General features: G+C 42.0%; 1 long non-coding RNA gene across 1 annotated transcript in view; it reads left to right on the forward strand.

Moving 5' to 3' along the window:
- Positions 1-259: 259 nt before the first annotated feature.
- The window catches only part of LOC127913746 (uncharacterized), a 104,702-nt gene continuing 82,243 nt past the window's right edge, over positions 260-22,718 (forward strand). Inside the window, exons 1-2 of the long non-coding RNA XR_008086631.1 lie at positions 260-285; positions 954-1,005. This is a non-coding gene — a long non-coding RNA (uncharacterized LOC127913746). The remainder of the gene's footprint in view (positions 286-953; positions 1,006-22,718) is intronic.

Below are 22,718 nucleotides of genomic sequence, written 5' to 3' on the forward strand. Positions count from 1 at the left end.
AGAGACATAGGAGGAAAATGTAGAGAGGAGGGAGTGAAAGGATGCCAGGTCCGCCGGGAGGCGAGTTTTTCTCCATTTCCGCTCGGCTGCCCGGAGCCCTGTTCTCGGCTGCCCGGAGCCCTGTTCTAGATATATGTGACTGAGAGAACAGCAGAGGTACATGTGACTAATAACAGCAGAGGTACATGTGACTGATAACAGCAGAGATACATGTGACTGAGAGAACAGCAGACGTACATGTGACTGATAACAGTAGAGGTACATGTGATTGAGAGAACAGCAGAGGTACATGTGACTGAGAGAACATCAGAGGTACATGTGACTGAGAGAACAGCAGAGGTACATGTGACTGAGAGAACAGCAGAGGTACATGTGACTGAGAGAACAGCAGAGGTACGTGTGACTGAGTGAACAGCAGAGGTACATGTGACTGATAACAGCAGAGATACATGTGACTGATAACAGCAGAGATACATGTGACTGATAACAGCAGAGATACATGTGACTGATAACAGCAGAGGTACATGCGACTGAGAGAACAGCAGAGATACATGTGACTGAGAGAACAGCAGAGGTACATGTGACTGATAACAGCAGAGATACATGTGACTGATAACAGCAGAGATACATGTGACTGATAACAGCAGAGGTACATGTGACTGATAACAGCAGAGATACATGTGACTGAAAACAGCAGAGATACATGTGACTGATAACAGCAGAGATACATGTGACTGATAACAGCAGAGGTACATGCGACTGATAACAGCAGAGATACATGCGACTGATAACAGCAGAGATACATGTGACTGAGAGAACAGCAGAGGTACATGTGACTGAAAACAGCAGAGATACATGTGACTGATAACAGCAGAGATACATGTGACTGATAACAGCAGAGGTACATGCGACTGATAACAGCAGAGATACATGTGACTGAGAGAACAGCAGAGATACATGTGACTGAGAGAACAGCAGAGATACATGTGACTGATAACAGCAGAGGTACATGTGACTGATAACAGCAGAGATACATGTGACTGATAACAGCAGAGATACATGTGACTGATAACAGCAGAGGTACATGCGACTGATAACAGCAGAGATACATGTGACTGATAACAGCAGAGATACATGTGACTGAGAGAACAGCAGAGGTACATGTGACTGAGAGAACAGCAGAGGTACATGTGACTGAGAGAACAGCAGAGGTACATGTGACTAAGAGAACAGCAGAGGTACATGTGACTGATAACAGCAGAGATACATGTGACTGATAACAGCAGAGATACATGTGACTGATAACAGCAGAGGTACATGCGACTGATAACAGCAGAGATACATGTGACTGATAACAGCAGAGGTACATGTGACTGATAACAGCAGAGTACATGTGACTGAGAGAACAGCAGAGATACATGTGACTGAGAGAACAGCAGAGATACATGTGACTGAGAGAACAGCAGAGGTACATGTGACTGAGAGAAAAGCAGAGATACATGTGACTGATAACAGCAGAGGTACATGTGACTGAGAGAACAGCAGAGGTACATGTGACTGATAACAGCAGAGGTACATGTGACTGAGAGAACAGCAGAGTTACATGTGACTGATAACAGCAGAGTTACATGTGACTGATAACAGCAGAGGTACATGTGACTGATAACAGCAGAGGTACATGTGACTGATAACAGCAGAGGTACATGTGACTGATAACAGCAGAGATACATGTGACTGATAACAGCAGAGGTACATGTGTCTGAGAGAACAGCAGAGGTACATGTGACTGAGAGAACAGCAGAGGTACATGTGTCTGAGAGAACAGCAGAGGTACATGTGACTGATAACAGCAGAGGTACATGTGACTGATAACAGCAGAGATACATGTGACTGATAACAGCAGAGATACATGTGACTGATAACAGCAGAGGTACATGCGACTGATAACAGCAGAGATACATGTGACTGAGAGAACAGCAGAGGTACATGTGACTGAAAACAGCAGAGATACATGTGACTGATAACAGCAGAGATACATGTGACTGATAACAGCAGAGGTACATGCGACTGATAACAGCAGAGATACATGTGACTGATAACAGCAGAGATACATGTGACTGAGAGAACAGCAGAGGTACATGTGACTGAGAGAACAGCAGAGGTACATGTGACTGAGAGAACAGCAGAGGTACATGTGACTAAGAGAACAGCAGAGGTACATGTGACTGATAACAGCAGAGATACATGTGACTGATAACAGCAGAGATACATGTGACTGATAACAGCAGAGGTACATGTGACTGATAACAGCAGAGATACATGTGACTGATAACAGCAGAGGTACATGTGACTGATAACAGCAGAGGTACATGTGACTGAGAGAACAGCAGAGATACATGTGACTGAGAGAACAGCAGAGATACATGTGACTGAGAGAACAGCAGAGGTACATGTGACTGAGAGAACAGCAGAGGTACATGTGACTGAGAGAAAAGCAGAGATACATGTGACTGATAACAGCAGAGGTACATGTGACTGAGAGAACAGCAGAGGTACATGTGACTGATAACAGCAGAGGTACATGTGACTGAGAGAACAGCAGAGTTACATGTGACTGATAACAGCAGAGTTACATGTGACTGATAACAGCAGAGGTACATGTGACTGATAACAGCAGAGGTACATGTGACTGATAACAGCAGAGGTACATGTGACTGATAACAGCAGAGATACATGTGACTGATAACAGCAGAGGTACATGTGTCTGAGAGAACAGCAGAGGTACATGTGACTGAGAGAACAGCAGAGATACATGTGACTGAGAGAACAGCAGAGATACATGTGACTGAGAGAACAGCAGAGATACATGTGACTGATAACAGCAGAGATACATGTGACTGATAACAGCAGATATACATGTGACTGATAACAGCAGATATACATGTGACTGAGAGAACAGCAGAGGTACATGTGACTGATAACAGCAGAGGTACATGTGACTGATAACAGCAGAGGTACATGTGACTGATAACAGCAGAGATACATGTGACTGAGAGAACAGCAGAGATACATGTGACTGAGAGAACAGCAGAGGTACATGTGACTGATAACAGCAGAGGTACATGCGACTGAGAGAACAGCAGAGATACATGTGACTGAGAGAACAGCAGAGGTACATGTGACTGATAACAGCAGAGATACATGTGACTGATAACAGCAGAGGTACATGTGACTGATAACAGCAGAGGTACATGTGACTGATAACAGCAGAGGTACATGTGACTGAGAGAACAGCAGAGGTACATGTGACTGAGAGAACAGCAGAGGTACATGTGACTGAGAGAACAGCAGAGGTACATGTGACTGATAACAGCAGAGATACATGTGACTGATAACAGCAGAGATACATGTGACTGATAACAGCAGAGATACATGTGACTGATAACAGCAGAGGTACATGTGACTGATAACAGCAGAGGTACATGTGACTGATAACAGCAGAGATACATGTGACTGATAACAGCAGAGATACATGTGACTGATAACAGCAGAGATACATGTGACTGATAACAGCAGAGGTACATGTGACTGATAACAGCAGAGGTACATGTGACTGATAACAGTAGAGGTACATGTGACTGAGAGAACAGCAGAGGTACATGTGACTGAGAGAAGAGCAGAGGTACATGTGACTGAGAGAACAGCAGAGGTACATGTGACTGAGAGAACAGCAGAGGTACATGTGACTGAGAGAACAGCAGAGGTACGTGTGACTGAGAGAACAGCAGAGGTACATGTGACTGATAACAGCAGAGATACATGTGACTGATAACAGCAGAGATACATGTGACTGATAACAGCAGAGATACATGTGACTGATAACAGCAGAGGTACATTCGACTGAGAGAACAGCAGAGATACATGTGACTGATAACAGCAGAGATACATGTGACTGATAACAGCAGAGATACATGTGACTGATAGCAGCAGAGATACATGTGACTGATAACAGCAGAGATACATGTGACTGATAACAGCAGAGATACATGTGACTGATAACAGCAGAGATACATGTGACTGATAACAGCAGAGATACATGTGACTGATAACAGCAGAGGTACATGCGACTGAAAACAGCAGAGATACATGTGACTGATAACAGCAGAGATACTTGTGACTGATAACAGCAGAGATACATGTGACTGATAATAGCAGAGGTACATGCGACTGATAACAGCAGAGATACATGTGACTGAGAGAACAGCAGAGGTACATGTGACTGAGAGAACAGCAGAGGTACATGTGACTAAGAGAACAGCAGAGGTACATGTGACTGATAACAGCAGAGATACATGTGACTGATAACAGCAGAGATACATGTGACTGATAACAGCAGAGGTACATGCGACTGATAACAGCAGAGATACATGTGACTGATAACAGCAGAGGTACATGTGACTGATAACAGCAGAGGTACATGTGACTGAGAGAACAGCAGAGATACATGTGACTGAGAGAACAGCAGAGATACATGTGACTGAGAGAACAGCAGAGGTACATGTGACTGAGAGAAAAGCAGAGATACATGTGACTGATAACAGCAGAGGTACATGTGACTGAGAGAACAGCAGAGGTACATGTGACTGATAACAGCAGAGGTACATGTGACTGAGAGAACAGCAGAGTTACATGTGACTGATAACAGCAGAGTTACATGTGACTGATAACAGCAGAGGTACATGTGACTGATAACAGCAGAGGTACATGTGACTGATAACAGCAGAGGTACATGTGACTGATAACAGCAGAGATACATGTGACTGATAACAGCAGAGGTACATGTGTCTGAGAGAACAGCAGAGGTACATGTGACTGAGAGAACAGCAGAGGTACATGTGTCTGAGAGAACAGCAGAGGTACATGTGACTGATAACAGCAGAGGTACATGTGACTGATAACAGCAGAGATACATGTGACTGATAACAGCAGAGATACATGTGACTGATAACAGCAGAGGTACATGCGACTGATAACAGCAGAGATACATGTGACTGAGAGAACAGCAGAGGTACATGTGACTGAAAACAGCAGAGATACATGTGACTGATAACAGCAGAGATACATGTGACTGATAACAGCAGAGGTACATGTGACTGATAACAGCAGAGATACATGTGACTGATAACAGCAGAGATACATGTGACTGAGAGAACAGCAGAGGTACATGTGACTGAGAGAACAGCAGAGGTACATGTGACTGAGAGAACAGCAGAGGTACATGTGACTAAGAGAACAGCAGAGGTACATGTGACTGATAACAGCAGAGATACATGTGACTGATAACAGCAGAGATACATGTGACTGATAACAGCAGAGGTACATGTGACTGATAACAGCAGAGATACATGTGACTGATAACAGCAGAGGTACATGTGACTGATAACAGCAGAGGTACATGTGACTGAGAGAACAGCAGAGATACATGTGACTGAGAGAACAGCAGAGATACATGTGACTGAGAGAACAGCAGAGGTACATGTGACTGAGAGAACAGCAGAGGTACATGTGACTGAGAGAAAAGCAGAGATACATGTGACTGATAACAGCAGAGGTACATGTGACTGAGAGAACAGCAGAGGTACATGTGACTGATAACAGCAGAGGTACATGTGACTGAGAGAACAGCAGAGTTACATGTGACTGATAACAGCAGAGTTACATGTGACTGATAACAGCAGAGGTACATGTGACTGATAACAGCAGAGGTACATGTGACTGATAACAGCAGAGGTACATGTGACTGATAACAGCAGAGATACATGTGACTGATAACAGCAGAGTACATGTGTCTGAGAGAACAGCAGAGGTACATGTGACTGAGAGAACAGCAGAGATACATGTGACTGAGAGAACAGCAGAGATACATGTGACTGAGAGAACAGCAGAGATACATGTGACTGATAACAGCAGAGATACATGTGACTGATAACAGCAGATATACATGTGACTGATAACAGCAGATATACATGTGACTGAGAGAACAGCAGAGGTACATGTGACTGATAACAGCAGAGGTACATGTGACTGATAACAGCAGAGGTACATGTGACTGATAACAGCAGAGATACATGTGACTGAGAGAACAGCAGAGATACATGTGACTGAGAGAACAGCAGAGGTACATGTGACTGATAACAGCAGAGGTACATGCGACTGAGAGAACAGCAGAGATACATGTGACTGAGAGAACAGCAGAGGTACATGTGACTGATAACAGCAGAGATACATGTGACTGATAACAGCAGAGGTACATGTGACTGATAACAGCAGAGGTACATGTGACTGATAACAGCAGAGGTACATGTGACTGAGAGAACAGCAGAGGTACATGTGACTGAGAGAACAGCAGAGGTACATGTGACTGAGAGAACAGCAGAGGTACATGTGACTGATAACAGCAGAGATACATGTGACTGATAACAGCAGAGATACATGTGACTGATAACAGCAGAGATACATGTGACTGATAACAGCAGAGGTACATGTGACTGATAACAGCAGAGGTACATGTGACTGATAACAGCAGAGATACATGTGACTGATAACAGCAGAGATACATGTGACTGATAACAGCAGAGATACATGTGACTGATAACAGCAGAGGTACATGTGACTGATAACAGCAGAGGTACATGTGACTGATAACAGTAGAGGTACATGTGACTGAGAGAACAGCAGAGGTACATGTGACTGAGAGAAGAGCAGAGGTACATGTGACTGAGAGAACAGCAGAGGTACATGTGACTGAGAGAACAGCAGAGGTACATGTGACTGAGAGAACAGCAGAGGTACGTGTGACTGAGAGAACAGCAGAGGTACATGTGACTGATAACAGCAGAGATACATGTGACTGATAACAGCAGAGATACATGTGACTGATAACAGCAGAGATACATGTGACTGATAACAGCAGAGAGTACATTCGACTGAGAGAACAGCAGAGATACATGTGACTGATAACAGCAGAGATACATGTGACTGATAACAGCAGAGATACATGTGACTGATAGCAGCAGAGATACATGTGACTGATAACAGCAGAGATACATGTGACTGATAACAGCAGAGATACATGTGACTGATAACAGCAGAGATACATGTGACTGATAACAGCAGAGATACATGTGACTGATAACAGCAGAGGTACATGCGACTGAAAACAGCAGAGATACATGTGACTGATAACAGCAGAGATACTTGTGACTGATAACAGCAGAGATACATGTGACTGATAATAGCAGAGGTACATGCGACTGATAACAGCAGAGATACATGTGACTGAGAGAACAGCAGAGGTACATGTGACTGATAACAGCAGAGATACATGTGACTGATAACAGCAGAGGTACATGTGACTGAGAGAACAGCAGAGGTACATGTGACTGAGAGAACAGCAGAGGTACATGTGACTGAGAGAACAGCAGAGGTACATGTGACTGAGAGAACAGCAGAGGTACATGTGACTAAGAGAACAGCAGAGGTACATGTGACTGATAACAGCAGAGATACATGTGACTGATAACAGCAGAGATACATGTGACTGATAACAGCAGAGGTACATGTGACTGATAACAGCAGAGGTACATGTGACTGATAACAGCAGAGTTACATGTGACTGATAACAGCAGAGTTACATGTGACTGATAACAGCAGAGGTACATGTGACTGATAACAGCAGAGATACATGTGACTGATAACAGCAGAGATACATGTGACTGATAACAGCAGAGGTACATGTGACTGAGAGAACAGCAGAGGTACATGTGACTGAGAGAACAGCAGAGATACATGTGACTGAGAGAACAGCAGAGATTCATGTGACTGAGAGAACAGCAGAGATACATGTGACTGATAACAGCAGAGATACATGTGACTGATAACAGCAGAGGTACATGTGACTGATAACAGCAGAGGTACATGTGACTGAGAGAACAGCAGAGGTACATGTGACTGATAACAGCAGAGATACATGTGACTGATAACAGCAGAGATACATGTGACTGATAACAGCAGAGATACATGTGACTGATAACAGCAGATAAACATGTGACTGATAACAGCAGATATACATGTGACTGAGAGAACAGCAGAGGTACATGTGACTGATAACAGCAGAGGTACATGTGACTGATAACAGCAGAGGTACATGTGACTGATAACATCAGAGATACATGTGACTGAGAGAACAGCAGAGATACATGTGACTGAGAGAACAGCAGAGGTACATGTGACTGATAACAGCAGAGGTACATGCGACTGAGAGAAAAGCAGAGATACATGTGACTGATAACAGCAGAGATACATGTGACTGATAACAGCAGAGGTACATGTGACTGAGAGAACAGCAGAGATACATGTGACTGATAACAGCAGAGGTACATGTGACTGATAACAGCAGAGGTACATGTGACTGAGAGAACAGCAGAGATACATGTGACTGAGAGAACAGCAGAGGTACATGTGACTGATAACAGCAGAGATACATGTGACTGATAACAGCAGAGGTACATGTGACTGATAACAGCAGAGGTACATGTGACTGATAACAGCAGAGGTACATGTGACTGATAACAGCAGAGGTACATGTGACTGAGAGAACAGCAGAGGTACATGTGACTGAGAGAACAGCAGAGGTACATGTGTCTGAGAGAACAGCAGAGGTACATGTGACTGATAACAGCAGAGATACATGTGACTGATAACAGCAGAGATACATGTGACTGATAACAGCAGAGATACATGTGACTGATAACAGCAGAGATACATGTGAATGATAACAGCAGAGATACATGTGACTGAGAGAACAGCAGAGGTACATGTGACTGATAACAGCAGAGGTACATGTGACTGGGAGAACAGCAGAGGTACATGTGACTGAGAGAACAGCAGAGGTACATGTGACTGAGAGAACAGCAGAGGTACATGTGACTGAGAGAACAGCAGAGGTACATGTGACTGAGAGAACAGCAGAGGTACATGTGACTGATAACAGCAGAGGTACATGTGACTGAGAGAACAGCAGAGGTACATGTGACTGAGAGAACAGCAGAGGTACATGTGACTGAGAGAACAGCAGAGGTACATGTGACTGATAACAGCAGAGGTACATGTGACTGAGAGAACAGCAGAGGTACATGTGACTGAGAGAACAGCAGAGGTACATGTGACTGAGAGAACAGCAGAGGTACATGTGACTGATAACAGCAGAGGTACATGTGACTGAGAGAACAGCAGAGGTACATGTGACTGAGAGAACAGCATGAGAACGAATTGAAGGAAATGTAGATTGGAGCCCAAGGGTGTGTCCCAAAAAGGGAGCCTATATCCTATGGAAACCCTGGGCCCTGGTCAAAAGTAGTGCACTTTATACAGAATAGGGACACATTTGGACCACACTCCAGTCCTTCCTCAGGACTCCTCTGAATGCTATGAGTGTCTGCTTGTGGCTATAGTCTCTACATCTCTCCCGATGCATCCCAAATGGCACCATATTCCCTATATAGTGCAGTAATTTTGACCAGAGCCTTAAAGGAATAGGGTGCCATTAGGGACTCATCCTCTACACCTCAGCAGTCAAACAGACCCATGAATATTTGAATACACAGTGAATTGTCAGGCTATGCTTTATAGAGTCAGCATGATTAATCAGATATTTAGGCTTTTTACATTTCTGAGAAAAAGAAGAGAGAGAATAAAATGAGCAGAATTGTTGTGAGAAAGAATAGTATGAGACATATAGAGTGGAGACTGAAAATTATGAGACATATAGAGTGGAGACTGAATATTAAGAGAGAGATGGAGTGGAGACTGATTATTATGATACATATAGAGTGGAGACTGAATATTATGAGACATATAGAGTGGAGACTGATTATTATGAGACATATATAGTGGAGACTGATTATTAAGAGAGAGATGGAGTGGAGACGTATTATTATGAGGCATATAGAGTGGAGACTGATTATTATGATACATATAGAGTGTAGACTGATTATTATGAGACATATAGAGTGGAGACTGGTTTTTAAGAGAGAGATGGAGTGGAGACTGATTATTATGAGACATATAGAGTGGAGACTGGTTTTTAAGAGAGAGATGGAGTGGAGACTGATTATTATGAGACATATAGGGTGGAGACTGATTATTAAGAGAGAGATGGAGTGGAGACTGATTATTATGAGACATATAGAGTGGAGACGGATTATTCTGAGACATATAGAGTGGAGACTGGTTTTTAAGAGAGAGATGGAGTGGAGACTGATTATTATGAGACATATAGGGTGGAGACTGATTATTAAGAGAGAGATGGAGTGGAGACTGATTATTATGAGACATATAGAGTGTAGACTGATTATTATGATACATATAGAGTGTAGACTGATTATTATGAGACATATAGAGTGTAGACTGATTATTATGAGACATATAGAGTGTAGACTGATTATTATGATACATATAGAGTGGAGACTGGTTTTTAAGAGAGAGATGGAGTGGAGACTGATTATTATGAGACATATAGGGTGGAGACTGATTATTAAGAGAGAGATGGAGTGGAGACTGATTATTATGAGACATATAGAGTGGAGACGGATTATTAAGAGAGAGATGGAGTGGAGACTGATTATTATGAGACATATAGAGTGTAGACTGATTATTATGATACATATAGAGTGGAGACTGAATATTATGAGACATATAGAGTGGAGATGGATTATTATGAGACATATAGAGTGGAGACTGATTATTAAGAGAGAGATGGAGTGGAGACTGATTATTATGAGACATATAGAGTGTAGACTGATTATTAAGAGAGAGATGGAGTGGAGACTGATTATTATGAGACATATAGGGTGGAGACTGATTATTATGATACATATAGAGTGGAGACTGAATATTACGAGACATATAGAGTGGAGACGGATTATTAAGAGAGAGATGGAGTGGAGACTGATTATTATGAGACATATAGAGTGGAGACGGATTATTAAGAGAGAGATGGAGTGTAGACTGATTACTATGAGACATATAGAGTGGAGACTGAATATTATGAGACATATAGAGTGGAGACGGATTATTAAGAGAGAGATGGAGTGGAGACTGATTATTATGAGACATATAGGGTGGAGACTGATTATTAAGAGAGAGATGGAGTGGAGACTGATTATTAAGAGAGAGATGGAGTGTAGACTGATTATTATGAGACATATAGAGTGTAGACTGATTATTAAGAGAGAGATGGAGTGGAGACTGATTATTATGAGACATATAGGGTGGAGACTGATTATTATGATACATATAGAGTGGAGAATGAATATTATGAGACATATAGAGTGGAGACTGATTTTTAAGAGAGAGATGGAGTGGAGACTGATTATTATGAGACATATAGAGTGTAGACTGATTATTATGAGACATATAGAGTGTAGACTGATTATTATGAGACATATAGAGTGGAGACTGATTTTTAAGAGAGAGATGGAGTGGAGACTGATTATTATGAGACATATAGGGTGGAGACTGATTATTAAGAGAGAGATGGAGTGGAGACTGATTATTATGAGACATATAGAGTGTAGACTGATTATTATGATACATATAGAGTGGAGAATGAATATTATGAGACATATAGAGTGGAGACGGATTATTATGAGACATATAGAGTGTAGACTGATTATTATGATACATATAGAGTGGAGACTGATTTTTAAGAGAGAGATGGAGTGGAGACTGATTATTATGAGACATATAGGGTGGAGACTGATTATTAAGAGAGAGATGGAGTGTAGACTGATTATTATGATACATATAGAGTGTAGACTGATTATTATGAGACATATAGAGTGGAGACTGATTTTTAAGAGAGAGATGGAGTGGAGACTGATTATTATGAGACATATAGGGTGGAGACTGATTATTAAGAGAGAGATGGAGTGGAGACTGATTATTATGAGACATATAGAGTGTAGACTGATTATTATGATACATATAGAGTGGAGAATGAATATTATGAGACATATAGAGTGGAGACGGATTATTAAGAGAGAGATGGAGTGGAGACTGATTATTATGAGACATATAGAGTGGAGACGGATTATTAAGAGAGAGATGGAGTGGAGACTGATTATTATGATACATATAGAGTGGAGACTGAATATTATGAGACATATAGAGTGGAGACGGATTATTAAGAGAGAGAGATACTGGAGACTGGATATTATGAGAGAGATACTGGAGACTGGATATTATGAGAGAGATACTGGAGACTGGATATTATGAGAGAGATACTGGAGACTGGATATTATGAGAGAGATACTGGAGACTGGATATTATGAGAGAGATCATGGAGACTGGATATTATGAGCGATAATGGAGACTGGATATTATGAGAGAGATACTGGAGACTGGATATTATGAGAGAGATACTGGAGACTGAATATTATGAGAGAGATAATGGAGACTGGATATTATGAGAGAGATACTGGAGACTGGATATTATGAGAGAGATACTGGAGACTGGATATTATGAGAGAGATAATGGAGACTGAATATTATGAGAGAGATACTGGAGACTGGATATTATGAGAGAGATCATGGAGACTGGATATTATGAGAGAGATAATGGAGACTGGATATTATGAGAGAGATAATGGAGACGGGATATTATGAGAGAGATACTGGAGACTGGATATTATGAGAGAGATACTGGAGACTGGATTTTATGAGAGAGATACTGGAGACTGGATATTATGAGAGAGATACTGGAGACTGGATATTATGAGAGAGATACTGGAGACTGGATATTATGAGAGAGATACTGGAGACTGGATATTATGAGAGAGATACTGGAGACTGGATATTATGAGAGAGATACTGGAGACTGGATATTATGAGAGAGATACTGGAGACTGAATATTATGAGAGAGATAATGGAGACTGGATATTATGAGAGAGATACTGGAGACTGGATATTATGAGAGAGATACTGGAGACTGGATATTATGAGAGAGATACTGGAGACTGGATATTATGAGAGAGATACTGGAGACTGAATATTATGAGAGAGATAATGTAGACTGGATATTATGAGAGAGATACTGGAGACTGGATATTATGAGAGAGATACTGGAGACTGGATATTATGAGAGAGATACTGGAGACTGGATATTATGAGAGAGATACTGGAGACTGGATATTATGAGAGAGATACTGGAGACTGGATATTATGAGAGAGATACTGGAGACTGGATATTATGAGAGAGATACTGGAGACTGGATATTACGAGAGAGATACTGGAGACTGGATATTATGAGAGAGATACTGGAGACTGGATATTATGAGAGAGATCATGGAGACTGGATATTATGAGAGAGATCATGGAGACTGGATATTATGAGAGAGATAATGGAGACTGGATATTAAGAGAGAGATACCGGAGACTGGATATTATGAGAGAGATACTGGAGACTGGATATTATGAGAGAGATCATGGAGACTGGATATTATGAGAGAGATCATGGAGACTGAATATTATGAGAGAGATCATGGAGACTGAATATTATGAGAGAGATCATGGAGACTGAATATTATGAGAGAGATCATGGAGACTGAATATTATGAGAGAGATACTGGAGACTGGATATTATGAGAGAGATACTGGAGACTGGATATTATGAGAGAGATACTGGAGACTGGATATTATGAGAGAGATACTGGAGACTGGATATTATGAGAGAGATACTGGAGACTGGATATTATGAGAGAGATACTGGAGACTGGATATTATGAGAGAGATACTGGAGACTGGATATTATGAGAGAGATACTGAGACTGGATATTATGAGAGAGATACTGGAGACTGGATATTATGAGAGAGATACTGGAGACTGGATATTATGAGAGAGATACTGGAGACTGGATATTTATGAGAGAGATATTGGAGACTGGAGATTATGAGAGAGATAATGGAGACTTGATATTATGAGAGAGATACTGGAGACTGGATATTATGAGAGAGATAACAGAGACTGGATATTATGAGAGAGATGGAGACATATTATGAAGGAGACTGAATGGATTATGAGAGAGATACTGGAGACTGGATATTATGAGAGAGATCATGGAGACTGGATATTATGAGAGAGATAATGGAGACTGGAGACTGAGACTGGATATTATGAGATACTGGAGACTGATATTATGAGAGAGATACTGAGACTGAATATTATGAGAGAGATACTGGAGACTGGATATTATGAGAGAGATACTGGAGACTGGATATTATGAGAGAGATACTGGAGACTGGATATTATGAGAGAGATAGAGACTGGATATTATGAGAGAGATACTGGAGACTGGATATTATGAGAGAGATACTGGAGACTGGATATTATGAGAGAGATACTGAGACTGGATATTATGAGAGAGATACTGAGACTGATATTATGAGAGAGATACTGGAGACTGGATATTATGAGAGAGATACTGGAGACTGGAATATTATGAGAGATATGGAGACTGGATATTATGAGAGAGATCATGGAGACTGGATATTATGAGAGAGATAATGGAGACTGATATTATGAGAGAGATACTGGAGACTGGATATTATGAGAGAGATGGAGACTGACTGAGAGACTGGATATTATGAGAGAGATACTGGAGACTGGATATTATGATACTGAGAGATACTGAGATACTGGATATTATGAGAGAGATAACAGAGACTGGATATTATGAGAGAGATAATGGAGACTGGATATTATGAGAGAGATCATGGAGACTGAATATTATGAGAGAGATCTGGAGACTGAATATTATGAGAGAGATACTGGAGACTGGATATTATGAGAGAGATACTGGAGACTGGATATTATGAGAGAGATACTGGAGACTGGATATTATGAGAGAGATACTGGAGACTGGATATTATGAGAGAGATATTGAGACTGGATATTATGAGAGAGATACTGGAGACTGGATATTATGAGAGAGATACTGAGACTGGATATTATGAGAGAGATACTGGAGACTGGAGATACTGAGACTATTATGAGAGAGATACTGGAGACTGGATATTATGAGAGAGATACTGGAGACTGAATATTATGAGAGAGATACTGGAGACTGGATATTATGAGAGATCATGGAGACTGGATATTATGAGAGAGATAATGAGACTGATATTATGAGAGAGATACTGGAGACTGGATATTATGAGAGAGATACTGGAGACTGGATATTATGAGAGAGATATGGAGACTGAATATTATGAGAGAGATCATGGAGACTGAATATTATGAGAGAGATCATGGAGACTGAATATTATGAGAGAGATACTGGAGACTGGATATTATGAGAGAGATACTGGAGACTGGATATTATGAGAGATACTGGAGACTGATATTATGAGAGAGATACTGGAGACTGATATTATGAGAGAGATACTATTATGAGAGACTACTGGATATTTATGAGAGAGATACTGGAGACTGGATATTATGAGAGAGATACTGGAGACTGAATATTATGAGAGAGATAATGGAGACTGGATATTATGAGAGAGATACTGAGACTGGATATTATGAGAGAGATACTGAGACTGATATTATGAGAGAGATACTGAGACTGGATATTATGAGAGAGATACTGGAGACTGAATATTATGAGAGAGATACTGTAGACTGGATATTATGAGAGAGATACTGAGACTGGATATTATGAGATACTGAGACTGGATATTATGAGAGAGATACTGAGACTGGATATTATGAGAGAGATACTGGAGACTGGATATTATGAGAGAGATACTGGAGACTGGATATTATGAGAGAGATACTGGAGACTGGATATTATGAGAGAGATACTGAGACTGATATTATGAGAGAGATACTGGAGACTGGATATTATGAGAGAGATACTGAGACTGATATTATGAGAGAGATCATGGAGACTGGATATTATGAGAGAGATCATGGAGACTGGATATTATGAGAGAGATAATGGAGACTGGATATTAAGAGAGAGATACCGGAGACTGGATATTATGAGAGAGATACTGGAGACTGGATATTATGAGAGAGATCATGGAGACTGGATATTATGAGAGAGATCATGGAGACTGAATATTATGAGAGAGATCATGGAGACTGAATATTATGAGAGAGATCATGGAGACTGAATATTATGAGAGAGATCATGGAGACTGAATATTATGAGAGAGATACTGGAGGCTGGATATTATGAGAGAGATCATGGAGACTGGATATTATGAGAGAGATACTGGAGACTGGATATTATGAGAGAGATACTGGAGACTGGATATTATGAGAGAGATACTGGAGACTGGATATTATGAGAGAGATGCTGGAGACTGGATATTATGAGAGAGATACTGGAGACTGGATTTTATGAGAGAGATCATGGAGACTGGAGATTATGAGAGAGATAATGGAGATTGGATATTATGAGAGAGATACTGGAGACTGGATATTATGAGAGAGATAACAGAGACGGGATATTATGAGAGAGATCATGGAGACTGAATATTATGAGAGAGATACTGGAGACTGGATATTATGAGAGAGATCATGGAGACTGGATATTATGAGAGAGATAATGGAGACTGGATATTATGAGAGAGATAATGGAGACTGGATATTATGAGAGAGATACTGGAGACTGGATATTATGAGAGAGATACTGGAGACTGAATATTATGAGAGAGATACTGGAGACTGGATATTATGAGAGAGATACTGGAGACTGGATATTATGAGAGAGATACTGGAGACTGGATATTATGAGAGAGATACTGGAGACTGGATATTATGAGAGAGATACTGGAGACTGGATATTATGAGAGAGATACTGGAGACTGAATATTATGAGAGAGATACTGGAGACTGGATATTATGAGAGAGATCATGGAGACTGGATATTATGAGAGAGATAATGGAGACTGGATATTATGAGAGAGATACTGGAGACTGGATATTATGAGAGAGATAACAGAGACTGGATATTATGAGAGAGATAATGGAGACTGGATATTATGAGAGAGATCATGGAGACTGAATATTATGAGAGAGATCATGGAGACTGAATATTATGAGAGAGATACTGGAGACTGGATATTATGAGAGAGATACTGGAGACTATATATTATGAGAGAGATACTGGAGACTGGATATTATGAGAGAGATACTGGAGACTGAATATTATGAGAGAGATATTGGAGACTGGATATTATGAGAGAGATACTGGAGACTGGATATTATGAGAGAGATACTGGAGACTGGATATTATGAGAGAGATACTGGAGACTGAATATTATGAGAGAGATACTGGAGACTGGATATTATGAGAGAGATCATGGAGACTGGATATTATGAGAGAGATAATGGAGACTGGATATTATGAGAGAGATACTGGAGACTGGATATTATGAGAGAGATAACAGAGACTGGATATTATGAGAGAGATCATGGAGACTGAATATTATGAGAGAGATCATGGAGTGAATATTATGAGAGAGATCATGGAGTGAATATTATGAGAGAGATACTGGAGACTGGATATTATGAGAGAGATACTGGAGACTGGATATTATGAGAGAGATACTGGAGACTGAATATTATGAGAGAGATACTGGAGACTGGATATTATAAGAGAGATACTGGAGACTGGATATTATGAGAGAGATAACAGAGACTGGATATTATGAGAGAGATAATGGAGACTGGATATTATGAGAGAGATCATGGAGACTGAATATTATGAGAGAGATCATGGAGACTGAATATTATGAGAGAGATACTGGAGACTGGATATTATGAGAGAGATCATGGAGATTGGATATTATGAGAGAGATAATGGAGACTGGATATTATGAGAGAGATACTGGAGACTGGATATTATGAGAGAGATACTGGAGACTGAATATTATGAGAGGGATACTGGAGACTGGATATTATGAGAGAGATACTGGAGACTGGATATTATGAGAGAGATACTGGAGACTGGATATTATGAGAGAGATACTGGAGACTGGATATTATGAGAGAGATACTGGAGACTGGATATTATGAGAGAGATACTGGAGACTGGATATTATGAGAGAGATACTGGAGACTGGATATTATGAGAGAGATACTGGAGACTGGATATTATGAGAGAGATACTGGAGACTGGATATTATGAGAGAGATACTGGAGACTGGATATTATGAGAGAGATACTGGAGACTGGATATTATGAGAGAGATACTGGAGACTGGATATTATGAGAGAGATACTGGAGACTGGATATTATGAGAGAGATCATGGAGACTGGATATTATGAGAGAGATAATGGAGACTGGATATTATGAGAGAGATAATGGAGACCGGATATTATGAGAGAGATAACGGAGACTGGATATTATGAGAGAGATAATGGAGACTGGATATTATGAGAGATAGAGTGGAGATGGAATATTATGAGTGAGATGGAGTGGAGACTGAACATTATGAGGGAGATTGGAGGATTAGGAGTGCTGATCGAGGATCAGGTCCCCACCTGTCTAAATAGTTTTATTCATTTTGATCTAAAAGGCTTAACTGACCCGAGATCAGCACTCCTACTCTGAGAGGCTTTGTGGATATGGTCCCTGGTTTGGTAAAAAGTATTGATCCATTTGATCTTCATCTCTCAAACAACCGTTAAGATGTAAGTAGGTATGTGATCTCTAGAAGTCTCTCAGTATTCCTGATATGAGAACCAATTTACAGTAGTTGGACCACACATTCTGGGAATTTTAATTTGGGAAATCCCCTTTATTCGGTTACATCACCATCCAGCCCTTAGATGTCATGCTCAAACAAAGTGTCAGCCTGTAAGAGAGATCATGGTAAACAGGTTGTAGGACACAACTTCAGATCTCCTCCTCACTGAACGAGAATAACGCCCCTGCAGGCCCCATGTACCAATAAGAGAGAGACAGAGACAGAGACAGAGATGGAAACATCTGTCTGGCTGGAACAGAACAGCAGTAGAGGAACACAAAATTACAGAAGCTTAAATGGAGATACTCCATCTTAAAAGTCCCTCATTACCTACATTCCTTTGTCATCCCTCCCTCATCTCTCCTTTCATCCCTCCCTCCTTCTCGTCTCAAACTACTCCACTAAGACCTCCCTGCTCACATCCCTCCTACCTTCATCCCTTCTCTCATCTCCTACCTGTATCCCTTCTCCCATCTCCTATCTCCTACCTGTATCCCTTCTCCCATCTCCCATCTCCTACCTTTACCCCTTCTCCCATCTCCTACCTGTATCCCTTCTCCCATGTCCTACCTTTACCACTTCTCCCATCTCCTACCTTTACCCCATCACCCATCTCCTACCGGTACCCCTTCTCTCATCTCCAACCTGTACGCCTTCTCTCATCTCCTACCGGTACCCCTTCTCCCATCTCCTACGGGTACCCCTTCTCCCATCTCCTACCTTTATCCCTTCTCCCATCTCCCATCTCCTACCTTTACCCCTTCTCTCATCTCCTACCTGTATCCCTTCTCGCATGTCCTACCTTTACCACTTCTATAATAATAATAATGAGCCACTTCTCCCATCTCCTACCTTTACCCCATCTCCCATCTCCTACCTTTACCACTTCTCCCATCTCCTACCGGTACCCCTTCTCTCATCTCCAACCTGTACGCCTTCTCTCATCTCCTACCGGTGCCCCTTCTCCCATCTCCTACGGGTACCCCTTCTCCCATCTCCTACCTTTGCCCCTTCTCCCATCTCCAAACTTTGCCCCTTCTCTCATCTCCTACCTTCTCCCTACCCCTTCTCCCATCTCCTACGGGTACCCCTTCTCCCATCTCCTACCTTTACCCCTTCTCCCATCTCCTACCTTTACCCCTTCTCCCATCTCCTACCTTTACCCCTTCTCCCATCTCCTACCTTTACCCCTTCTCCCATCTCCTACCTTTACCCCTTCTCTCATCTCCTACCTTTACCCCTTCTCCCATCTCCTACCTTTACCCCTTCTCTCATCTCCTACCTGTATCCCTTCTCGCATGTCCTACCTTTACCACATCTCCTACGGGTACCCCTTCTCCCATCTCCTACCTTTGCCCCTTCTCCCATCTCCAAACTTTGCCCCTTCTCTCATCTCCTACCTGTATCCCTTCTCCCTTCTCCCATCTCCTACCTTTACCCATTCTCTCATCTCCTACCTGTATCCCTTCTCCCTTCTCCCATCTCCTACCTTTACCCCTTCTCTCATCTCCTACCTTTACCCCTTCTCTCATCTCCTACCTTTACCCCTTCTCTCATCTCCTACCTGTATCCCTTCTCCCATCTCCTACCTTTACCCCTTCTCTCATCTCCTACCTGTATCCCTTCTCTCATCTCCTACCTGTATCCCTTCTCCCATCTCCTACCTTTACCACGTCTCCCATCGCCTACCTTTACCACTTCTCTCATCTCCTACCTTTACCCCTTCTCTCATCTCCTACCTGTATCCCTCCTCCCATCTCCTACATTTACCCCTTCTCCCATCTCCTACCTTTACCCCTTCTCCCATCTCCTACCTTTACCCCTTCTCTCATCTCCTACCTTTACCCCTTCTCCCATCTCCTACCTTTACCCCCTTCTCTCATCTCCTACCTTTACCCCCTTCTCCCATCTCCTACCTTTTACCCCTTCTTCCTTCCTTCCACCACCCACTCCACCCCCTCTCCTCCAACCCCTATTCTGTTCCCCAACACTTTCTACCCCTCGACCGCTCACTCCCTCACCCTCTCATGTCCCACCCCCTGTCCATGCGCTGCCTCCATAAATCAGGTCCTAGAGATAGTTTTAATGGGTTTTTAATGAGCCTAATGTTTTGTGTTTTAATGAACTTATTACATCAGCTTCAATCATTTTAGAGGAATGAAAAATGATGGAGAAATGGCCTACATTAATTTAATTTACTGCTCAATCTGCCTGCCCAGCTAGCTGGGGTAGAGCAGGGCACAGAGGAGGAAAGAGGAGGAGATAAAGAGGTGGATAGAGGGAGGAGGGAAGAGGAGAAAGGGAGGAGAAGAGTGGGGAAGGGCGATACGAATGAGGTGCAAACGTAGAAGGAGGCAGAGAGGAGGCGAAGGATGAGAGATAAGAATAAAGGGAAGATGAGAGATAACATTAAAGGGAGGAAGAGGAGAGGAGGAGAAGGATGAGAGATAACAATAAAGGGAGGAAGGGGAGAGGAGGGGAATGATGAGACATAACAATAAAGGGAGGAAGAGGAGAGGAGGAGAAGGATGAGAGATAACAATAGATGGAAGAGGAGAAGAGGAGGGAAGAAGGATAGAGTAATTTACGAATGAATTATAATTATGCTGCAGGGTTGTTGGTCAGGCCTAATGTCCAATTAGAGCTTGTTGTTGGTCAGGCCGACTGTCCAATTAGAGCTTGTTGTTGGTCAGGCCGACTGTCCACTCGAGCTCATTGTAAGGACCTCAAGAGCCTCTCACAAAGACACATACACACACACACACACACGCAGGTGCATGAACGCACACCCACATATACTGCCGAAGATGATCACTGATTGATTTACAGCAGCCATTACAAAGAGAGGTGGAGAATAGATGAGGACAGAAGACCCTACAGCTCCTGACTGGCGCAGCAGTCTAAGGCACTGCATCTCAGTGCAAGAGACTGCAGTCCCTGGTTTTAATCTAGGCTGCTTCACATCCGGACGTTATTGGGAGTCCCATAGAACGGCGCACAATTGGCCCACTGTCATCCGGGTTACTAGAGTTGGCCACCCAATCGAACAATCGGGGGAGAAGGGCCTTGGTCCGGGTGGTGACCAAGAACACGATGGTCACTCTGACAGAGCTCCAAAGTTCCTCTGTGGAGATGGGAGAACCTTCCAGAAGGACAACCATCTCTGCAGCACTCCACCAATCAGGTCTTTATGATAGAGTGGCTACATGGAAGCCATTCCTCAGTAAAGGGCACATGACAGCCTGCTTGGAGTTTGCCAAAAGGCACCTAAAAAAACTCGGACCATGAGAAACAAGATTCTCTGCTCTGATGAAACCAAGATTGGAATCTTTGGCGTGAATACCAAGCGCCACATCTGAAGGAAACCTTCCAACAGGATAACAACCCTAAGCACACAGCCAAGACCACGCAGGAGTGGCTTCGGGACAAGTCTCTGAATTTCCTTGAGTGGCCCAGCCAGAGCACAGACTTGAACCTGATCGAACATCTCTGTAGAGACCTGAAAATAGCTGTGCAGCAACGCTCCCCATCCAATCTGACAGAGCTTGAGAAGATCTGCAGAGAAGAATGTGAGAAACTCCCCAAATACAGGTGCGCCAAGCTTGTAGCGTCATTTGCAAGAAGACTCAAAGCTGTAATCGCTGCCAAAGGTGCTTCAACAAAGTACTGAGTAAAGGGTCTGAATACTTATGTAAATGGAACATTTCCGTTTATTTTTTTTAATACATTTGCAAAAATGTCATATAACCTGTTTTTGCTTTGTCTTTATGGGGTATTGTGTCCGGGGGAGAGAAAAAACACATTTTAATCCATTTTAGAACAAGGCTGTAATGTAACAAAATGTGGAGAAAGTGAAGGTGTCTGAATACTTTCTGAATGCACTGTAGTTTATGTGTG

The sequence above is a fragment of the Oncorhynchus keta genome, chromosome 30, assembly GCF_023373465.1.
Source record: "Oncorhynchus keta strain PuntledgeMale-10-30-2019 chromosome 30, Oket_V2, whole genome shotgun sequence".
Taxonomy (NCBI): Eukaryota; Metazoa; Chordata; class Actinopteri; order Salmoniformes; family Salmonidae; genus Oncorhynchus; species Oncorhynchus keta.